This window comes from Sphaeramia orbicularis, chromosome 8 (assembly GCF_902148855.1).
Source record: "Sphaeramia orbicularis chromosome 8, fSphaOr1.1, whole genome shotgun sequence".
In the NCBI taxonomy this organism is placed as follows: Eukaryota; Metazoa; Chordata; class Actinopteri; order Kurtiformes; family Apogonidae; genus Sphaeramia; species Sphaeramia orbicularis.
Genome location: NC_043964.1, coordinates 33,822,030 through 33,841,136, shown reverse-complemented (window position 1 = coordinate 33,841,136; position 19,107 = coordinate 33,822,030).

The following is a 19,107-nucleotide window of genomic DNA, read 5'->3' as shown; positions in this document are numbered from 1 at the left end:
GGGACCAAATGTGGCCCACCAAAGGTTCCAATCTGGCCTGTGGGATGAATTTTTGAAATGCAAAAATTACACTTAAGATGTTCACAAAAATTTTAGTTAAGGTTCCACATACAGACCAGGAAAAATATTATCATAATAACCTATAAATACTGACAACTTCAAATTTTTATCTTTGTAAATATAAATATTTCCATATAATTTTCCAACATTTACACTAGACAAACTATCATTTCACAAAAAATGTAAATATTCTGAACAAATATGAAAAACCTGAAATGTCATAAGAGAAGTGTAATTGCACTAATATTCTGCCTGTTACTAAATATTTTGTGTATTTGTAGACCCACTGTGATCTGTACGTTATAATGAACATGTATAAATGATAAACTGAGGCAGAATATTGTTAAAATGGCACTTATTTTTCTTAAGAAAGTTCAGGTTGTTCATGTTATTCACATTGTTTTAAAGGACAGTTTGTAGATGTAAATATTTTCATCATTTAAGGAAAGTTTGGAGTAGACATTATATATAATTATGTTATTATTTTACTGGTCCAGCCCACTTCAGACCAAATTTGGCTGAATTTGGCCCCTGAACTGAAATGAGTTTGACACCCATGCTCTATATAATTTCTATCAAATGTTTTCAGTAATATTATATGAAATACTTATTCTGTCAAATAGTTGAAGTTTTAATTACATGGATAAAATAAAGTGCTAATAGTATAAATGTTTAAAATACACCTACCCATGTATAGGCCCTTTTTATATTGAGATGTAGCTTTTAGATATTTACTAGTTTTTGTTGATTTTTATACCTACTGGTGACTAATATGTAGCATACCAATGGATTAGAAATACGAATCGCATATTTATTGTGACAAAACTTACCTCTTGTAAAAGACTCAGATGCCTTGTCGACACCCTCACCTTTCTCTCCTAATCCATTTGCTTATGCATGGGAGTATTCACAACCACGATCCTTCCACACCCTGAAGTCACTGTTTATAAAAACAAGTTTCCTTCAAAGTAAATATATTCCTATGTCACTTGTTTTCCTTTTTCTTGTCATTTGTATTGTATTTACATGACACCTGGGACACTCATAGGTGTGTTGAACTTTACAAGACAAATTTAAGAGGAGGGGGAGGAGGCAAAACATGCTTTAATTTACATCGTATGCAGTAGAATTACATTTATACCACACACTAAAGTCCTATTTACACAAGACTGATGCAACCTGTGGTAATTTGTAATAATTTTAAAAGTCATCAGTAAACTTAATCCATTGCAGATGATTCGTGTGTAATTTGTAGAGTAAAAGTTTAATTGCAATTTACTGACCCTATACAGAGGTGACCAAGCACAGAAGTCCACCCTGCGATAGTCTCTGTAGTTTGGAGCCAATCACAACATTTTTGTTTTTATATTTTTTCCTCTACATTTCATGCCTATTTCTCGGTTAAAGACTACAGAGACTACACTGGTACTGATAAATAAAACATGCAAATTCAGGACAGAACATAAATATTCACAGAAAGAGTAAACTTAAATCCAGAAGAGCAGCATCCCAAAGAAGATGACATAGTTTCTGCAGTTGTCTCTAAGTGGTGACCCTGCCCACCGCCCTTGACACTAGAACCATAACGTCATAAATACTATAGGGGCGAGGTCAAGGCTGTCACAGATGGACAACCCACTACTTTTTGTTTCATAACTTTTGAACCAGACAAGTTTCAGACATATATTACACATAACTGGAAATGTCTAAATGCCATCTTAAACATAATCAAAGGGCAACATTTAGTTTAAACTATTTTTTAATGAAAAATATCAAAAACTGCATCACAGATAGACAAAAAACTAACTTCTATTCTAAGTTCTCCAAAGTGAAGTTCCTATGACATTTTCATCCTAAAATGTATTCAGTGTCTACCTTAAACTCTCCATTTTACAACCTAATAATTGGTTAGAGGAAAAAAATTTTTTTTATCATACCTAAATAGCAAGAGATTTGAAAAATGGCAGCAGATGGAACATTTTTTATTTCAATTATCAATATCATATATATATATATATTTTTTTTAACAATATTTACAACATATACATTTTATTAACATTATATTCAAATATGTTTTGCATAGATATATGCATTTATTAATTTCAAACACTGTGTTTAGAATATGATATAAATAATATAATAGTCAAAAATCAATGTATTTGGAATAAATTTAGTTTATTTATGTTTATAACTTGTTTAATTAAGTTTATAAAATTAACCCAGAATGACGGCAGAAAACTTTGTCACTTTAAAAATATTCACACTCCTCATTTTTTTTTTTTTTTTTTTTTTTCACTTCAAAATACATTTTTCTGAAAATATAAATTATTACCTACCCAAAAATATAGGTTTGGTGCACATTAATATAATTTAATTTTTTTGACCAGATGTTAACCTTCCCTAGACTTTGGCCATCAGTAAATTACAGTAAAAACAGATTTGTTTATACACCACATGGTTACAGTTATCCCATGGAAATTGGGCTTAACCCATAAAGACCCAAACAGCTACTGATGACCACAACTATCTGCTGATGTAAAACATTTTATACCTGCTGATCCATTGATCCTATCAATACATGTAAATAATTGGTGTAAAATACAGTTTGTCGTCTTTTCACGGTCATCAGATATGGACCCATTTGGTTCATAGGCTCCGTAGTGAATGTGCAAAACACCATCAACATCTACAACATTGATTCACCAGTAAAACCCATGGAGTTGGATCAATGACAGTGGATGGAGACATTTGTTTTATGTTCAGTTATTCATATATTTGAGGAAAATGTCACTTTTTCTTCTGTTTTCTCTGTTTCTGATTTAATAACCTTTGGATTGCTCTGAACTTTAATGAACATAAACATGATCAGCAGATTCAATATAAGAGAATGCCTAATTTACATTGAAAAAACACTAAATACAGAGAAGGGATGCACCAATACCCCTTTTTTCCAGACCAAGTACAAGTACTTACATTGGAGTACTTGCTGATACCGAGTACCAATATGAGTACTTAATAATACCATTACATTTCTTAGTTACTTTTGAAAATGTGCTTTATTGTCGTTGCCATTAGTCTGACTGGAACAAAGTGCTGCTACTGACATTTAATGCAGTGGAATGAGCGTTTCTTGATCAATCCACCAGAGGGCGCTACTCTTAATCAACCATACTGGACAATAAAGTAATGATTTTTGAGAAGAAGAAGAAAGTCAGTAATAATAAACATGGAGACGACAGAAGTAACGCTAATGTGGATACTAATGTTGATATTGATGAGGGTAGTTGTCATAAATATGTCAGTAGTTTTTCTCTAACTTACACAGTCACTCTTTAAACAGATCCTCCACCTCCACGGTTCCTAGTGGTATTCTCCATCTGGGTACGAATCTGCAAGCACTTGGAAAACTGATGGAATATACGCAGAGGACGGACGGAATGCTACGTTTACGCACTGTTATTTTTGTCACCGTTACTTTTATCACCGTCATTTATTTTGAAAAATCCCCACACTCTTCACACTCCCCACACATTACTCCTCTGCTGCGTACCTGCTGCATTTAACTGCGAATGTCATGCTGCTGTAAGTGGTATCGGTGCAGTTGTATTGGAGTACTTTTACGAGTATGAGAACAAGTACACACACTGAGTATCGGACCCGATACCTGATACTGGTATTGGTATCGGTGCATCCCTAATACAGAGGATAATATTATAATAAATTGTGATAAATCACTTAAGGTAGGTTAAATAGAGAGAAGAATGTATTTGGGAATTGCTACCAAAGTGTTGCTTCTTTACGGGTTAAATCAGTGCAGTGCATGCTGGTCACAAAATGTAATGCTACCGTTTGCATGAGAGGTGTTTAATGGTAAATTCACAATAAATATAGCTTGCTTTAAAGGAAAAAAAAAAAAAAAAAATCCTGTATGATCACTTTCAAGGCGTAACATAAAAGCATAAAATCCAATCTTCTTCAGTCTTTTACCTCCATCCAGTATTTGCAGAATCAGCTGGTATTATCTGCAATCTTGTAATTCAACAGTTGACCTCAAGGTTGCAGCATTGATTCACATTTGACAGAGATTCAGTTGATGTTTTTCAGACACAGATGACACAGGAATTAGTGGAATGAATGTTAATTAAAAATATTGGGTGAAAAAGCAAAATCCTGTGCCATTTTTTTTTAATGAAGCAGATACACAACAGTAAAATTGCTGGTAATTTACAATAATCTCTGTTTTATTACACATGAAGGCTTTTTTAATGTAAAATAAGGGAAATAAAAGATGAGAAAGGCAATTGCACAAAATGGGGTTATATAAAATAACTTGATGAACCATAATTAAATGGACAGGTCCTTCTGTTGTATGACTGCACATTCCAACAACCTATTTTTTATTGTTATTATTACTTTTTTTTCTTTTTCACATGTTCATGAACTTAAAATACAATAAACAGTACAGCAAGGCTAGTTGAGAGTTACAGTATTCAACAAAAGATATCCATAAATAATACAAAAAAAAAAAAAAAAAGGGGGAAAAATGGCATCACATTACCATTTCAGTGCCAATGTCTTTGTTTTTAAATCCAATCCATTTGTCCCATTTTCTATCAAACTCATCTTTTTTAATCTTAAGGTCTAAGTCATTTTTTCCATCACCCATATTTTCTGTACTATATCTAACCATTGTTTGTATCTAGGTGGGTCTGCAGCAAACCATTTTCTTGTTATGGCCTTCCTGCCAGCCGTGACAAGAATTTTGACCAAGTAATTATCTTCTTTCAGTACAATTGTTCTTATATTTCCCAAATATAAGGCAGAACAGTTCTTGGCAACAACCTATTTTAGTCACAAAACAGAGCAGGAATCAGAAAGGACAGAAAAGCACTAGACACAGAAGTTGTCTAGTTGTTTTTCATAGTGGAGCTTTGCCACATATGTGTTGATAATATCTAGTTTAACCCTTTCATGCATGAAATTATGAGAACTTTAATCAAGATTTTTTCCTGAGTGTTTTTATTTCTCTTTACGCCTAAAAAAAAACACAGTGATTGATTTTTTTTTTTTTTTTTTTATGAACCCATTTTTCGTGGAATTGCAAAAATATCCACTCAGTTGGACACCATGAGTTAAATTTTTGAAGCAAAGAAACATGCATTTACTAATATTCTGTGTAAAAAGTATGAAATTTTTTTTAATGCTGCTAAGCTGATGTTTTGCCACATTTTAACATACTCAAATACTAGTTATTACTCACTTTATGGAGATAATACATAAAAAAAACAACACTTTTTTGTTTAAAAAAAAAAAAGTTAATTACAGTCTAATAAGAATAACAAGGAATTGACCTACATTCAAACATGTTACTGCAGATCAGGTTTATCAAGAACAGTAAAGTTACAGCAATGTTATGTCTGCTTTATTGGCTGATATAGAACTAAAACAATAAAAATCCATGTATATATAAGATAACAGCTTTGAATAGCTGTCCACTGTAGTGACCACTATGCATGAAAGGGTTAAATATGGATATATGAATATATTATTACTAAATAGAACAATATAGAATATTATATGTATTTATATTACATATGTATATGTGTTTTTGCTTGTTTTTTAATTTTTATTAATATCTGGTAGGATAATTTGTAAATGGGTATTATTATATTAGTGTATATTGAAAAAGGATGTGTGATATTATTATTATTATTATTATTATTATTATATTGATATTCATATAAAATAAGAATTGCTATATAGAGATCGTAAGGAATAGATTTTGGGGTAGGAGTATATACGTTTTTACTTCTTCCTACTCCTTTTCATGTATAATTTCATTTCATTTTATTTATTTATTTGTTTGTTTGTTTATTATGATCATGATGATTGTTATTATTATTAATTTTTTTCTTTTGTTTTTCTTATCAACCTTTTATGTACCATCACTGATATTTTGTTGGTTGATTTTTGTTTTGATCTCACTGTCTACATGTTCAAAATAAAGATTTCAATCAATCAATCAATAAATCTTACCTCTACAAGATAACAGACACAGATTAGTTACACATTAGAACCATGCAGCAGTGATCTGTGTCCCATTAAAGAAGCTGTGGAAATTTTTGCAGACCCAAGTAATTAATTATGTTGTCTCTTTCCTTTACTTGAGCCTCAGTGCCTTTAAGCCACAAGCACTTACAAGTCCATGTGAGTGGATATGATAAGAAGGAAGTAGTTGTAAAATTTATGCTGGTTACAACTGAGTAAAGGTAATTAGACAGTTTAAGATGCGCAAAATGTTCCATTAGCTCTAAAGAACTTCATCGCTTAATCTAACACATAAGCTTGGAATTTTGCTTACATCAGAATGAAACTGAAAACATACTGCTGATGCTGCTGCTGCTGCTGCTGCTGCTGCAGTTCACTATGACTGCCAATAGATGTTAGAAAAGAGCCATATATTACCCTTAACAGATCAGGATTGTGTTGCCAGACCCGAACAGCTCCTGTTGCCTGTATACCTGGCACAGGGTGTTTCTCTGCTGCTAGTTTTATGCACCAATAAACTCATTTAGTTTAGCATTGTTTGCTGGTTTATTACAAACACAAAATAAACAGTAACCTGAGTTTCCATTTGCATCTGTCTTACTTTTATTGCTTATTATGTGTGTGTTGTATTTTCTTATAATCATTGATGCGTGTGGTTATATTTGCTTGTATCCATGGGAATGTGTAGAAGGAAGTTAAAGCATTGGATTTCCTGTTTAATGATGTGTAGTGTCTGTAAGGTTCAGCTGGAACTCTGCGTTCCATCTGCTTGAGTGCTGATTGTATCCCAGTTGAGTCTAGTGATGATGCCCTCAACTATATATGGCTGTCCAGGCATCAGGCCACTGATGACACAGCCAGCTTTCACACTCTAAAAACCCTGTTTACGGTGATTTATTCGGTGTCCGAAACACTAAAATCTGTTTAATATTAATTCTATCTGAATGTAGAAATCACTGCTTTATCTACTTTCCTAGAAATATTCTTATGTAGCATAGAAAATATCTCCCGGCATTTTAGCTTCTAATTTGGTTAACAACCAAATCTATCTACAAATGAGAGATGAGAGACTATCTCCCATAGATAAGCATTTTAACAGAAATATTAAGTTATGAATAATACATTTTGCAGGTTCTCTTTTATATTTTTATGGCTTAAATGTTGGGTCATGTTTTCTGTGTTCATTTCTTATGTAAATGAATATATGAGCACCTTTTACAGGATGTTAACGGAGCAGAGCGCATTAACATATATGCAAATATAACACTCCCCTAAAAAGTATCTCGACGCCTGCGATGTGAAGGTGTAGTTTCTGGCATGGACTGAGGGACAAATACAAAGAATGGCAAATGCACTGCTCAGGGTTAGCTTCAACGTTTCTCCCTCTCTCTCTCTTTGCCTCCCTTCTCAATACTATACTTGGTTGCCATGGAAACACACTTGCAGCACTTGAGTCGTGAGGCCAGTCAGCTGAGATACCTCGTCTGGTAAACAATCCTGCAATCTGAACAGAATATGCTGGGTATGTGTCACAGTTTGTCAAATAATGTCGACATCAGCCAAAGGTCACGAGTCACAAAGAGGTGACGGGACCAAAGGGGGAACTGAGACGGCAGCTTTGACAACTTTAAAGTTTTTCAAGAGGATGTTTTGATGTTTTATTTCACCGGAATATAGACAATGGACAATAGACTGGGAACTTAAGAGCTAACTGCAGTCATAACTGGATAATGTTTTTTTTTCTGTCCCTAGAGCCACAAGTGAAGAAAAAAAAAAAATCCAAAGAATCAGCAGGCAGTGTTAAACACCACCCAACATATTACTTTAATACAGTTTAATATTGTACCTCCTACACCTATTGTTTTGCCTGCATACTCTGAGATTTTATGCCTATAATTATCACTATCACCATAGGATCTTATGATTTAAAAGATAGGACTTACATCCCCATTGTCTGCGAAGGCAGCCTTACATAATGTCTCAAATCCTGCACAGAAAAATAATAGTTACTGCATAAAGAGGGAGTAAAAGCACAAAGCTTTTTTAAAAATTTTTTTATTTTTTTTTTTACTGCATTGCAATTGCAGGCTAAAACACATATACAGATGGGTGACAAATTAAAAGAAAAACCTAATGGGAGCAGTTTCTTCCAGGGGGACAATTAGTCTTTTTAGTGAGCCAGATCATTTGGCAGAGCTCAGCAATAAGAGCTCGCTCTTTTGGCTCCTAAAAGGCGTTTCTATTTAGTATCACTTGTGGGTTTTAGAATTCAGCCAAATTCAGCCATGTTTTCACCTATGGTTATTATGTGTGCTTGTATTTCACCAATGTGTTTCAGTGTAATGACTCTATGCCATAAAATTCCAAGCACATCATCATTTTACATTGTTTTAAATTCTATTCAATAGCCTACACCTGCACAGTTTAACGCATATTTTAAGTTTATTGAATGTTGTAAATTAGCCTTTTGCTTCAAACACCACACTCAGTTCCTCTGGTGCTACTGTAAAGCGTTAAATAACAACAAAATATGTAAAATGAACAAATGATGCTCAAAACAGAACGCGGCATACATAGCAAATAAAAAATAAATCACAGAGTACCTGTCGTCTAGCAGTATGGTGGAAATATCAATCTATTATTCTGTTTTCTATTAAAAAAAGATAAGAAAAACAGAAATGGTCTCTCATCGTTCAGTTACAGGTGCCAGCTCATGGTGCTGACTCGTTCAGTCCGACACTTCGTTAAGATGATGATAGGGCACGAGGAGGTCACTGAATGGTTTGATGAGGTTGAAAATGATATGACTCACACACTTTGGTCTCGACAGTCACCACGTCTCACTGTAAATAATCACCTGTGGAACATTTTCAAACAAGTGCCAGATAGTGCTTTCCTCTACCATCATCATCAAAACACCAAACAAGGGACTATCTTTTAGTACACAGTACACAGAGAATCACTGCATAATCAAGCAGCTCTGGTGGCCCGACACCCTGACAGCATTTATACAGAGATGTCATACTTTACTGTTGTTACAGGGCTGACAGGCTTGGGATCCACAGCAACAGGATTGTGTTTGGATGTTCATTCTCTGAAAACAGACATATGGAAGCCCATTTTCGTCAACTAAAAAAAAAAAAAAAATCCTCATGAAAAGTTGAAATTCTGAGATAAAAAGTCAAAATTCTGAGATACAAAGTCATAATTCTGAGACAAAAAAGTCATAATTCTGAGATAAAAGGCAAACTTCTGAGATAAAAAGTCAAAATTCTGAGATAAAAAGTCATAATCCTGCGATAAAAAGTCAAAATTATGAGATAAAAAAGTCAAAATTATGAGATAAAAATTCATAATTATGCGGAAAAAAGTCGAAATTATGAGATAAAAAGTCAAAATTATGAGATAAAAAAAGGCAAAATTATGAGTTAAAAAGTCATAATTATGAGATAAAAAGTCATAATTAAGAGATCTAAAAAGTCAAAATTGTGAGATAAAAAGTTAAAATTATGGGATAAAAAACTCAAAATTATGAGATTAAAAAAACCCTAAATTATGAGAAAAAAATTGAAATTATGAGATAAAAAGTAATTTGCACATCAGAGGAGGAGGAAGTAGGAGTAACTTGGAGTTCTGTATCTTACCTAGGGAAACACCTACATAAAGGCGACCATACACTGTGCGATTATTTCGATCGTTGCACGCAGCTCCATCTCAAACTGTGCGAATCAATCGTAAAGTCAGGCTCACGATTCATGTTCTCACACTGTACGAACCGATGCTCGTATGCGACCTGACTGCTCACACTGTAGGACCATACACCAGAGGACGCACCACACGTTCGAGTGTTGTATCCGGAAATACAACGTTAAATACCAAGGAATCCGTAAGTGCATATAGACGATTGTGAATTGGCGTGAGTCACAAAATGGTAGTGCTAAACAAAAACCAACGAGCTGCTTTGGTAATATGTGCCATTATCTGCGGGGAATCAAAAAAGAAGAAAAGATGACGACGTGTTTGGTGCAGGAATTGGTTGTCCAGACGTGGACAGTATGGGCTGTCAATCCTACAGCAAAGGGAACTAGAGGTTAGCTGCCAAAGCTAAATTGCACTAGGCCAAGAGCCAGCTACTGTAAGCTTAGAATTAGCTTACAGTAGCTGGCTATTATTGTATTTGCGCATGCACAGTGTGAGAATTTGAGGCACATCGGCTCGTGGCACTGCTTAGACAGTGCGATACCCTCACGAGGAGCGAGCAGGATTTCAAACAGCTCCGTTTTCCTTGCGAACACACGATTGCTGGTCGTGAGGTGGTTGTGAGGTGTTAATGGCTTCTCTTTACCCCATGTACACTGCATGAAGCACAACACACGATTAGAGGCACATCGGGCCCGATCCCAGAAATAGTCGCACGAGTGAGAAATTGTCTCTAAAATTGCACAGTGTATGGCCGCCTTAAGAAGAGCGAGGACTGAACTGGTTCTGGTTTATGGGTTACGCACTCCACCTCCTGAGCCACAGCCAAGAAGATCAGCAGGTGGGGCGTCAACTGTCTTTATATACAGGGTGGGGAAGCAAAATTTACAATATTTTGAGGCAGGGATTGAAAGACAGTGTATGACCAATTAGTTTATTGAAAGTCATGAGAATTTATTTGCCACAAGAAAATGTACATAATAGAAAATGGTTTTATTCTATGTGTCCTCCTTCTTTCTCAATAACTGCCTTCACACGCTTCCTGAAACTTGCGCAAGTGTTCCTCAAATATTCAGGTGACAACTTCTCCCATTCTTCTTTAATAGTATCTTCCAGGCTTTCTCGTAATAGTTTTGCTCATAGTCATTCTCTTCTTTACATTATAAACAGTCTTTATGGACACTCCAACTATTTTTGAAATCTCCTTTGGTGTGATGAGTGCATTCAGCAAATCACACACTCTTTGACGTTTGCTTTCCTGATTACTCATATGGGCAAAAGTTTCTGAAAAGGTATGGATAATAGTGTTAGGTATGATTATGACATCAATGTATGTTTGGTTTCAAAACAATTGACGTAGTGCCTGCTGAGAAAAAACAACTAAATGTTCATTGTACATTTTGCTTCCCCACCCTGTACACTGTCATATACAGTTGCGTAAAAAATTATTAGATCAAAAAGTCATCCAAAACAATGGTTATGCAATCAAGTACTAACTCCTGTGTGTATCATGTGACTAAAACGGACAAAAAAAAACACGGAATGCCTAAAAGCACTGTTTTTGTCAGTACAATGCCATAGCTAATGATGTAAGAACTGAAGTGATTTTTGCTTATTATCAAGAAATCATGGAAAATGGCTAGATATCAGCTCTGAAATTAAACTCTTATGAGCTATTTTTGTTGTTATCATTATATTTGCCCAAACAAATATACTTTTAGTTGTACCAGGCATTAAAATGAACAAGAAACTGAAGAAAAAAGGGTGGTTGAATATTTTTTTCCGTGACTATATTTTCAAATATTACACGGCATAACCAGTGGATTCAAAGCTATTGACGCACTTTCTTTGGCTCAATCATTCCCACTTTCTGTCCTTATACCAAGACAATATAGATGCAGGAAAGCGAATCCAGAACTGATACCAGTCTCCCTTTTTTCCCCTCAGAAAGTTTTTTACAAAAGCAGAGTGTTCCGCAGTTCAGCAGTTCCAGCTGTGAAACATAGAGATCATTGTTTAAAAAGTGGAACAAAGTCATGCAGACCTTGACCTAGCTCAGTGTTAGCCCGCATGGATTCAGGCAACACTACTGATGGAAAGTTAGCTATAAATGGAGGAAATATTTGGGCAGATATAGCTGACTAGGTACGCCTAAGCAGCTTCCCAAGAAAAGTATAAAAAATAAATCAAGTAGAAAAAAAGGTAAGGAGGAATGCACCCAGCTGGAAAGACTTCTGGAAAGGGATGGCATCGGAAATAAGACTCATTAAAGAGGCAGCTGGTGTCATAGCCTCAAACTTAAAGTGGGGCCATAATGACAACCTTACTTATCTCCACAGTTAATAACAAGAAAGATCCAAAATTAAAGTCCCTGGCAGTAACTTGAGAATATAAGAACAGCTATTAATTGTTTGGCTGTCACAGAGAAGAGTTCCACATATCAAAGCCAGTTTGCATGTGACACTGAAGTTAGGAAAGAATTATTTATGACGAGACAGCTGGATGAGGCTATTAAGAAATGCAAGCAGACAGGCCAGCATCTTCGGGCCCCATTAGACAATCAACGCTAGCTTGAAACCTGACATTTTGTGGACGGGCAGGAATTGCACTGAAATAAGAACATCGCCTTTGGTAGTTTTTTTTTTTTTTTTTCCCTGTGGCCTACAAATGACAGGTTCTGATAAATCTGCTCAATCTTTTCGTCTGTTTGTACTTTTGTTCAGGACACACTACAGTATTTCAGCAAATCCTTGAAAAACAGCTCACATATTCACTGCAGAAAAAAAGGGCTCTCTTGACTTTTGGACCCAATTGATCTTTCATCTAGTGCTATCATTGGCTCAAACATTCTGCTACAGTGATGGTTCAAACACACTGGGTTTTTCCACGAGGGATTATCCCAGTTGGTTATTTTTAACCCATAAAAACCCAAATATACACCAGTGACCAAAAGCATCTACTGATCTAAAATGTTTAATAACTTAAGAGCAGGGGTGTCAAACTCATTTTCTTCAGGGGCCATATTCAGCCAAATTTGATCTCCAGTGGGCTAGACCAGTAAAATAATAGCATGATACCCAATAAATATTGACAACTCTAAATCGTTTTAGTGCCAAAAATAACATTCAATTATGCCGATATTTACATTTAAAAACTATCCAAACAAAAAGGATGTGAATAACCTGGAAAAAAATGAAATTTGATAAGAAATATAAGTACAATTTTATCAATATTATGCCTCAATTTATCATTTATACATATGCATTATAGATCTACAAAGGCACAAAACATTTAATAACAGGCAGAATATTGTTAAAATTGCATTTAATTTTCTTCAGACATTTCAGGTTGTTCATATTTGTTCAGGTTATTCACATTTTAAAGGATAGTTTGTTAATCTAAACATTTTCATAATTTAATGTTTGGTTTTTTTTGCACTAAATCTGCAGTAAGAGAAAAAAATTGGTGCTGTCATTATTTATAATTAAAATTACACTGAAGATATTAACAATCGAGGATGTCAAAATCATTTTAATTCAGATTCCACATACAAACCAATTAGATCTCAAGTGGGTCAGAACCAGTAAAATACTATCATATTAAACCTAAAAATAATGAAAACAGCAAATTTTATCTTAGTTTTAGTGTAACAAAAAGTAAAATGTTTATATTAAAAACTGTTATTTTATAAAAAATGTGAAAAACCTGAAATGTCTTAAAATAAGTAAATGCAATTTTACCAATATTTTGCCTGTTATTAAATGTGTCATGCATTTGTAATTGTAATGTAAGTTGTAAAGCACATGTGTAAATGATATACTGATAATCTGAGGCATAATATTGTTAAAATTGGACTTTCTTGAGATGTTTCCAGTTGTTCGTATTATTCAGATTTTTGTAGATGTTAAAAAAAAATCTTGAATTAAGCAAAAAAAAAAAAATCTTGAATTAAGCAAAAAAATCTTGAATTAAGCAAAAAAACAAACAAACTTGAATTAAGCAACAAAAAAAAAATCTTGAATTAAGCAAAAACCAATTCTTGAATTAAGTAAAAAAAAAAACAAATCATGAATTGAGCAAAAAATCTTGAATTAAGCAAAATAAAAAAAATCTTGAATTAATAAAAATAAATCTTGAATTAAGCAAAAAAAAAAAAAAAAAAATTGAATCAAGCAAAAAAAAAAAAAAAAAAAAAAAATCTAATAATAATTATATATTGTTAAAATTGGACTTGTTTTTCTTAAGACATTTCCAGGTGTTTGTGTTATTCAGATTTTCGTAGATGTTAACATCACCATAATTTAATTTTACTTTTTTCCACTGTTATTATTTTTCTGGTTCAGCCTACTTGAGATCATTTTGGGCTGAATGTGGCCCCTGAACTAAAATGAGTTTGACGCCCCTGGGTTAAAACAAACCCACAACTGAGCTTTAAAGAGAAGAACTCACTGTCACTGCATCTTTGGCAACAGGAAATGTGTGGATGCTGGAAATTATTATCCCTTTTAAGCAACAGGACAGAAAGGTATTTATGTTCAACGTAGACAATGTAACCTGTTGTGTGTGGAAACATGGCTGATCACACATGACAACACACTCAGCGCATAGCAGAGATAGATGAGAAATTTGTTAAGCATCATGCCAAGACAAGCCATTGTGCTCTTGCTTAACACCACAGACACAGATAATGAGAAAATATTAATGAGAGTCTCAGTACTGCTGCAGTCTCTGGAGCTACTAGACCTCCACTGACAGAGAAGAAAGACAGGAGGTGTAGGGAGAGAGCAAGTTAATGAGCTGAAGACAACACGTGTGTTTGCATGTGTCTGCATGCACTGGTTTTAGTTGGTGAGGAAGACAATTGGAGACAAAAAAAAAAAAAAGCAAGTGGGAAATGAGGGGAGGAAGAGTGTTAATTGAGTATGATCACACCTTCAACATATTCCTTCATGTGAAACAGGCACAATAAACCACCCCGCCGCCTACACGCATATGCATCGGCTGCTTTTCATTCTTAGCTCAACCTATTTTTTCCACAGGTTGATTCGGAGACTGCTTGAGACTTATTCACCTCCTAATCCCTGCTGCATCTTTTATTACTCTTAAAACCTCCAAATGTTTATTAACCCATAAAGACCCAGAGCTACTTTTGTGGCACTTCCCAAATTAATTTTTCCTCCAGTTCTAAACCCTGTAAAGACTGAACCATGAAATTATTGACAGAAAATTCCAGTTCTTTGAAACAACTCAAAACATTTTTTTTTTTTTCAAATATCAATTTCTATGTATGAGTTTCAATTTTGTGTCATATACATCAGGTCTCAATGCTTAAATGTTATCATTTTGGAACAAATAAAAACATAATATAGTACAAACATGTCTAACAAATTGGTAAATCCTTTTCAAAATTGGCAAAGTTCTTCCTCCTTCCTCATTAATGACAATCTTGTAGTGTCACTAGAAAGGCCTCTGGTGAATGAATTCCTGCCCCCTGGTGGATTATCCGTGTTTTGCATGTATCTAATTGTGTATATCAGGTTTTTCATGAAAAAAAAAAATTCCACTGATCATGTAGAGGGCTTCAAAACTCATATATCAATTATGGTACAATTGACGTTATAGGGTTAAGTGATTTATCAACATTCATTATAGTATTATCCTCTGTATTTTGTGTTTTGTCATTGAAAATCATATATATTCCTATATTGAATTTACTGATCATGTAGATGTTCATAAAAGCTCAGTTTAAAGTTAACCCTATAATACCAAATGTATCATATTTGATACAAGAGTTTTGAAGCCCTCTACATGATCAGTGTGATTTTTTTTCTTGAAAAACCTGATGTATACAATTAGATACATGCAATACACAGATAATCCACCAGGGGGAGGACTTTGTTCACCAGAGGGCTTTCCAGTGACACTACAAGATTAGCATTAATGAAGAAGGAGGCAGAACTTTTCCCGTTTTAAAACGGAATTACCAATTTGTTACATATGTGTGTTGTATTATGTTTTTGTTTGTTCAAAAAATAATAATATTTGAGTAGTGAGACCAGATGTATCAAATATGATACAAAATTGAAACTCATACATGGAAACTGATATTAAAAAAATCTTTTGGGTTGTTCAGAAGGACCAATAAAGGCTCCAGTTTGTAAGAACTGGGATTTTCTGTCAATGATTTAATGGTTCAGGCTTTACAGGGTAAAGGTTTACGATATCAAAAACAGAAAAAAACTGATGAAAAAGTGACTTTTTCAGGAAAGATATAGCAAACTGAATGTAAAAACAAGTGTCTTCATCCACTGTCATCGATCCAACTCCATGGGATTTACTGGTGAATCAATGTTGTAGAAGATGACAGTGTTTCCATGGTAACTATGGAGCCTCTGAACATCCAAATGGGTCATATCTGATGACCATGAAAAGATGACAAACTGTATTTTACACCAATTATTTCAACATGTTACTAGGTTTAGTGGCTCAGAAGTTATTGAACATTTTAGATCAGTAGTTGATTTTGGTTGCCAGTGGCTGTTTGGGTCTTCATGGGTTTAAAAAAAAAAAAAAAATCATCTCATTGAAGCAAGACTTGAAGCTTGCAACACTGTGTGCATGTCTCACTGTAACAGAAATGATTTTAGCAGAGATGGAGTCGAAGCGTGCTTTCAGATCTCAATCTCAATACACAAAAATAATCAACTTCTTAATGTTAATGCAAAAGAGATTCATGATTGAGTAAATTCATGCAACATGCATCTTGAAAACACTTTTTTAAACCACTTTACAATAAGAATCCCCTTATAAAGGACTTATAAATGGTTTAGAATGTTAATAATTACAGTGTAAATGTAGTGTTATTGGATATTACAAGAAAGAGACCTGTTACTTGCCAAATAGTGAGATCACATTTACACATTTACAACTGTTCAGCCTGAGCTCTTTCCTGGTTACTCAGCTTCCTTCGTCTTTTGTCAGCCAGCAGTTCATCTGTCAGGGTCATCTGGAATTTAATAACAAGCAAAGTTTGGTGGAGATTTAAGAGAATACACAGATAAAAAGTGATGTAACTTGATTTTGGTAAATAATGAAACCTGCATTGTAAGTTCTTTATAATATAGAATAGAATAGAATGCCTTTATTGTCATTATACATTTGTACAATGAAATTGAAAGAGATGACTCTCTTTTGGTGTGTGGTGCAAAACAGTTTAAAAGAAGAAAGTGTAAATATATATAGTATACAGAATAATATATATGCACAGAATAATAAAATAATAAAATATTATGCTTTTACAGATCAAAACCCCCACAAAATCTATTTCGTTTCTCTGTGAGTCCCACATTTACAAAGATATTTCACTAATTCTTCCACCGTGGAAACAAGGTTGAATTGAATAAATGTGAATGATCTTGGATACTCAGAACATCTCTTCAATTTGTCAGATTCGATTAGACAACAACACAACATCCGCAACGAACAAACATATGAAGCAAAGAAATTAAAAGCTAACGAACACAAGCACAACTGACTTTTCTACTGCCAAAACTGTGCCTCAGAGTCTTTTTTTAATGTCATCTTCATCTTGTTGCGTATCTTGCGTAGGCCATGCAAAGGTCACAGTCATGAGCTGTGGGTAGTGACTAAAGGACACAACAATCACAGATATATGCGGCTGGATTGGGTTTCCCCTGCAGGGTGGCTGGGGTCTCCCTTTTAGATGAGGTGAAGAGGTCAACCATCTAGAAGGAAGAGCTGCTATTCCTCCACAACACTTAGGGGGTTTAGATGGATTGATGGATTTTGTTTTAGCATCTTTTTTGTTTTGTCTATTTCATGTTTTTATTCTGGGTGCATCTTTTCATGTTATTTTTGTACAGTGTATCTTACATCATTTTTTCCTTACTTTATCTCATTTTTATCTTGCTGCATCTTTTATTTACATCCTTTTGAACCTCTGTCTCCTCTGCAGTTCATGTAGCTTTGGTCATATACTCTTTCAGAAAACACTCTTCTTCTATCAGGAAAATGAATCAACTATATTAAAAAAAGGAAGTGGACTCTGTCAGTGTGTTTCGGGCATCACACAAAATCCTAAAAGAGCTGACCGCTGCAGTTTGACATACTTCTATATTTTTGTTAAGGAAGAGATCAGCAAAAATGACAAGTTGATAGGACCAGTATTTTGGAAGATATTAGTAATTTTGGAATAAAATCGCCTTCCAATTGCTGATCACGTTGCTATGCCCAGAGTCATAGAATGTATGGGTTACCTAGCAACAGATAAACAATAGGGTCACGTTACCATGGTGTGCAGAAACAGACACGCCAGCTGAGAGGTTATTCAACTGAAAATGCCGGTGGAATTTACCAAGAAAGGAAAGAAAGTAAAGGAATGAACTGGATCAGAGGATCTCAACACGCTAACATTATATTAACCCTTTACAGGGCTCTCATAGAAATATTCTGGAATTCAAATTTTCAATCTTAGTGTATTATTGGAGGACTTAACAAGACTTTATTACTTTTGTGACTTTTTCCTCATTCAAGGTTCAAGGTTCACTTTATTGTCATTACATGTAGTGTATACATGAAACGAAATCAGTACCCAGGTTTCAGCAATGTACATGGTAAAATCCTATAAAATGAATCCTATATTAAAGATGATAATAATAATAAAATCTGATAATAACAGTAAAACCTAAAAAATAAATAATGACTGAATATACATAAATACTACAGTGCAGGGTTAAAAAATTAGCAGCATGTTAAACTAGAATAAAAACAGCAGTGTATTTTAGCAGCAGCATGATCAACAGTAATGCATCAGCATTCTTTTATTATGTAGAAAATCAAGGTCAGTGAAGTTACCATATTTGGTTCCTTACCCATCAAAAAAAGAATCCAAGAAGTAAAAATTAAAAAAAATACAAGAAAAACACATGTAACGTGAAAGGAACATGTATATTTAAACATTAGAACCTGACTTTTCTAATGTAAGTGCTGATCCAGACCCCTGTCCACATCCACATTCTCCCTTTGAACATCATTCCTTACATTAGTACCATTACTTCACGGTACCTAACAAAGCAGGTACACTCACTGTTCATATGGACCTTACAGACCCCGTAGACCACATTAGAACTGAGATTGTTGACTCACTGTCCTCACTGGAACTTGCTGCCACTGTCCTGGAATGTATTTGGGAATGATCAAAAATAGTCACTTGCCCAAAAAAGGGTTAATGGGCACCAACTAATTACAAGTGCAGTTCTTTACAACATTAGATGTAAAGTT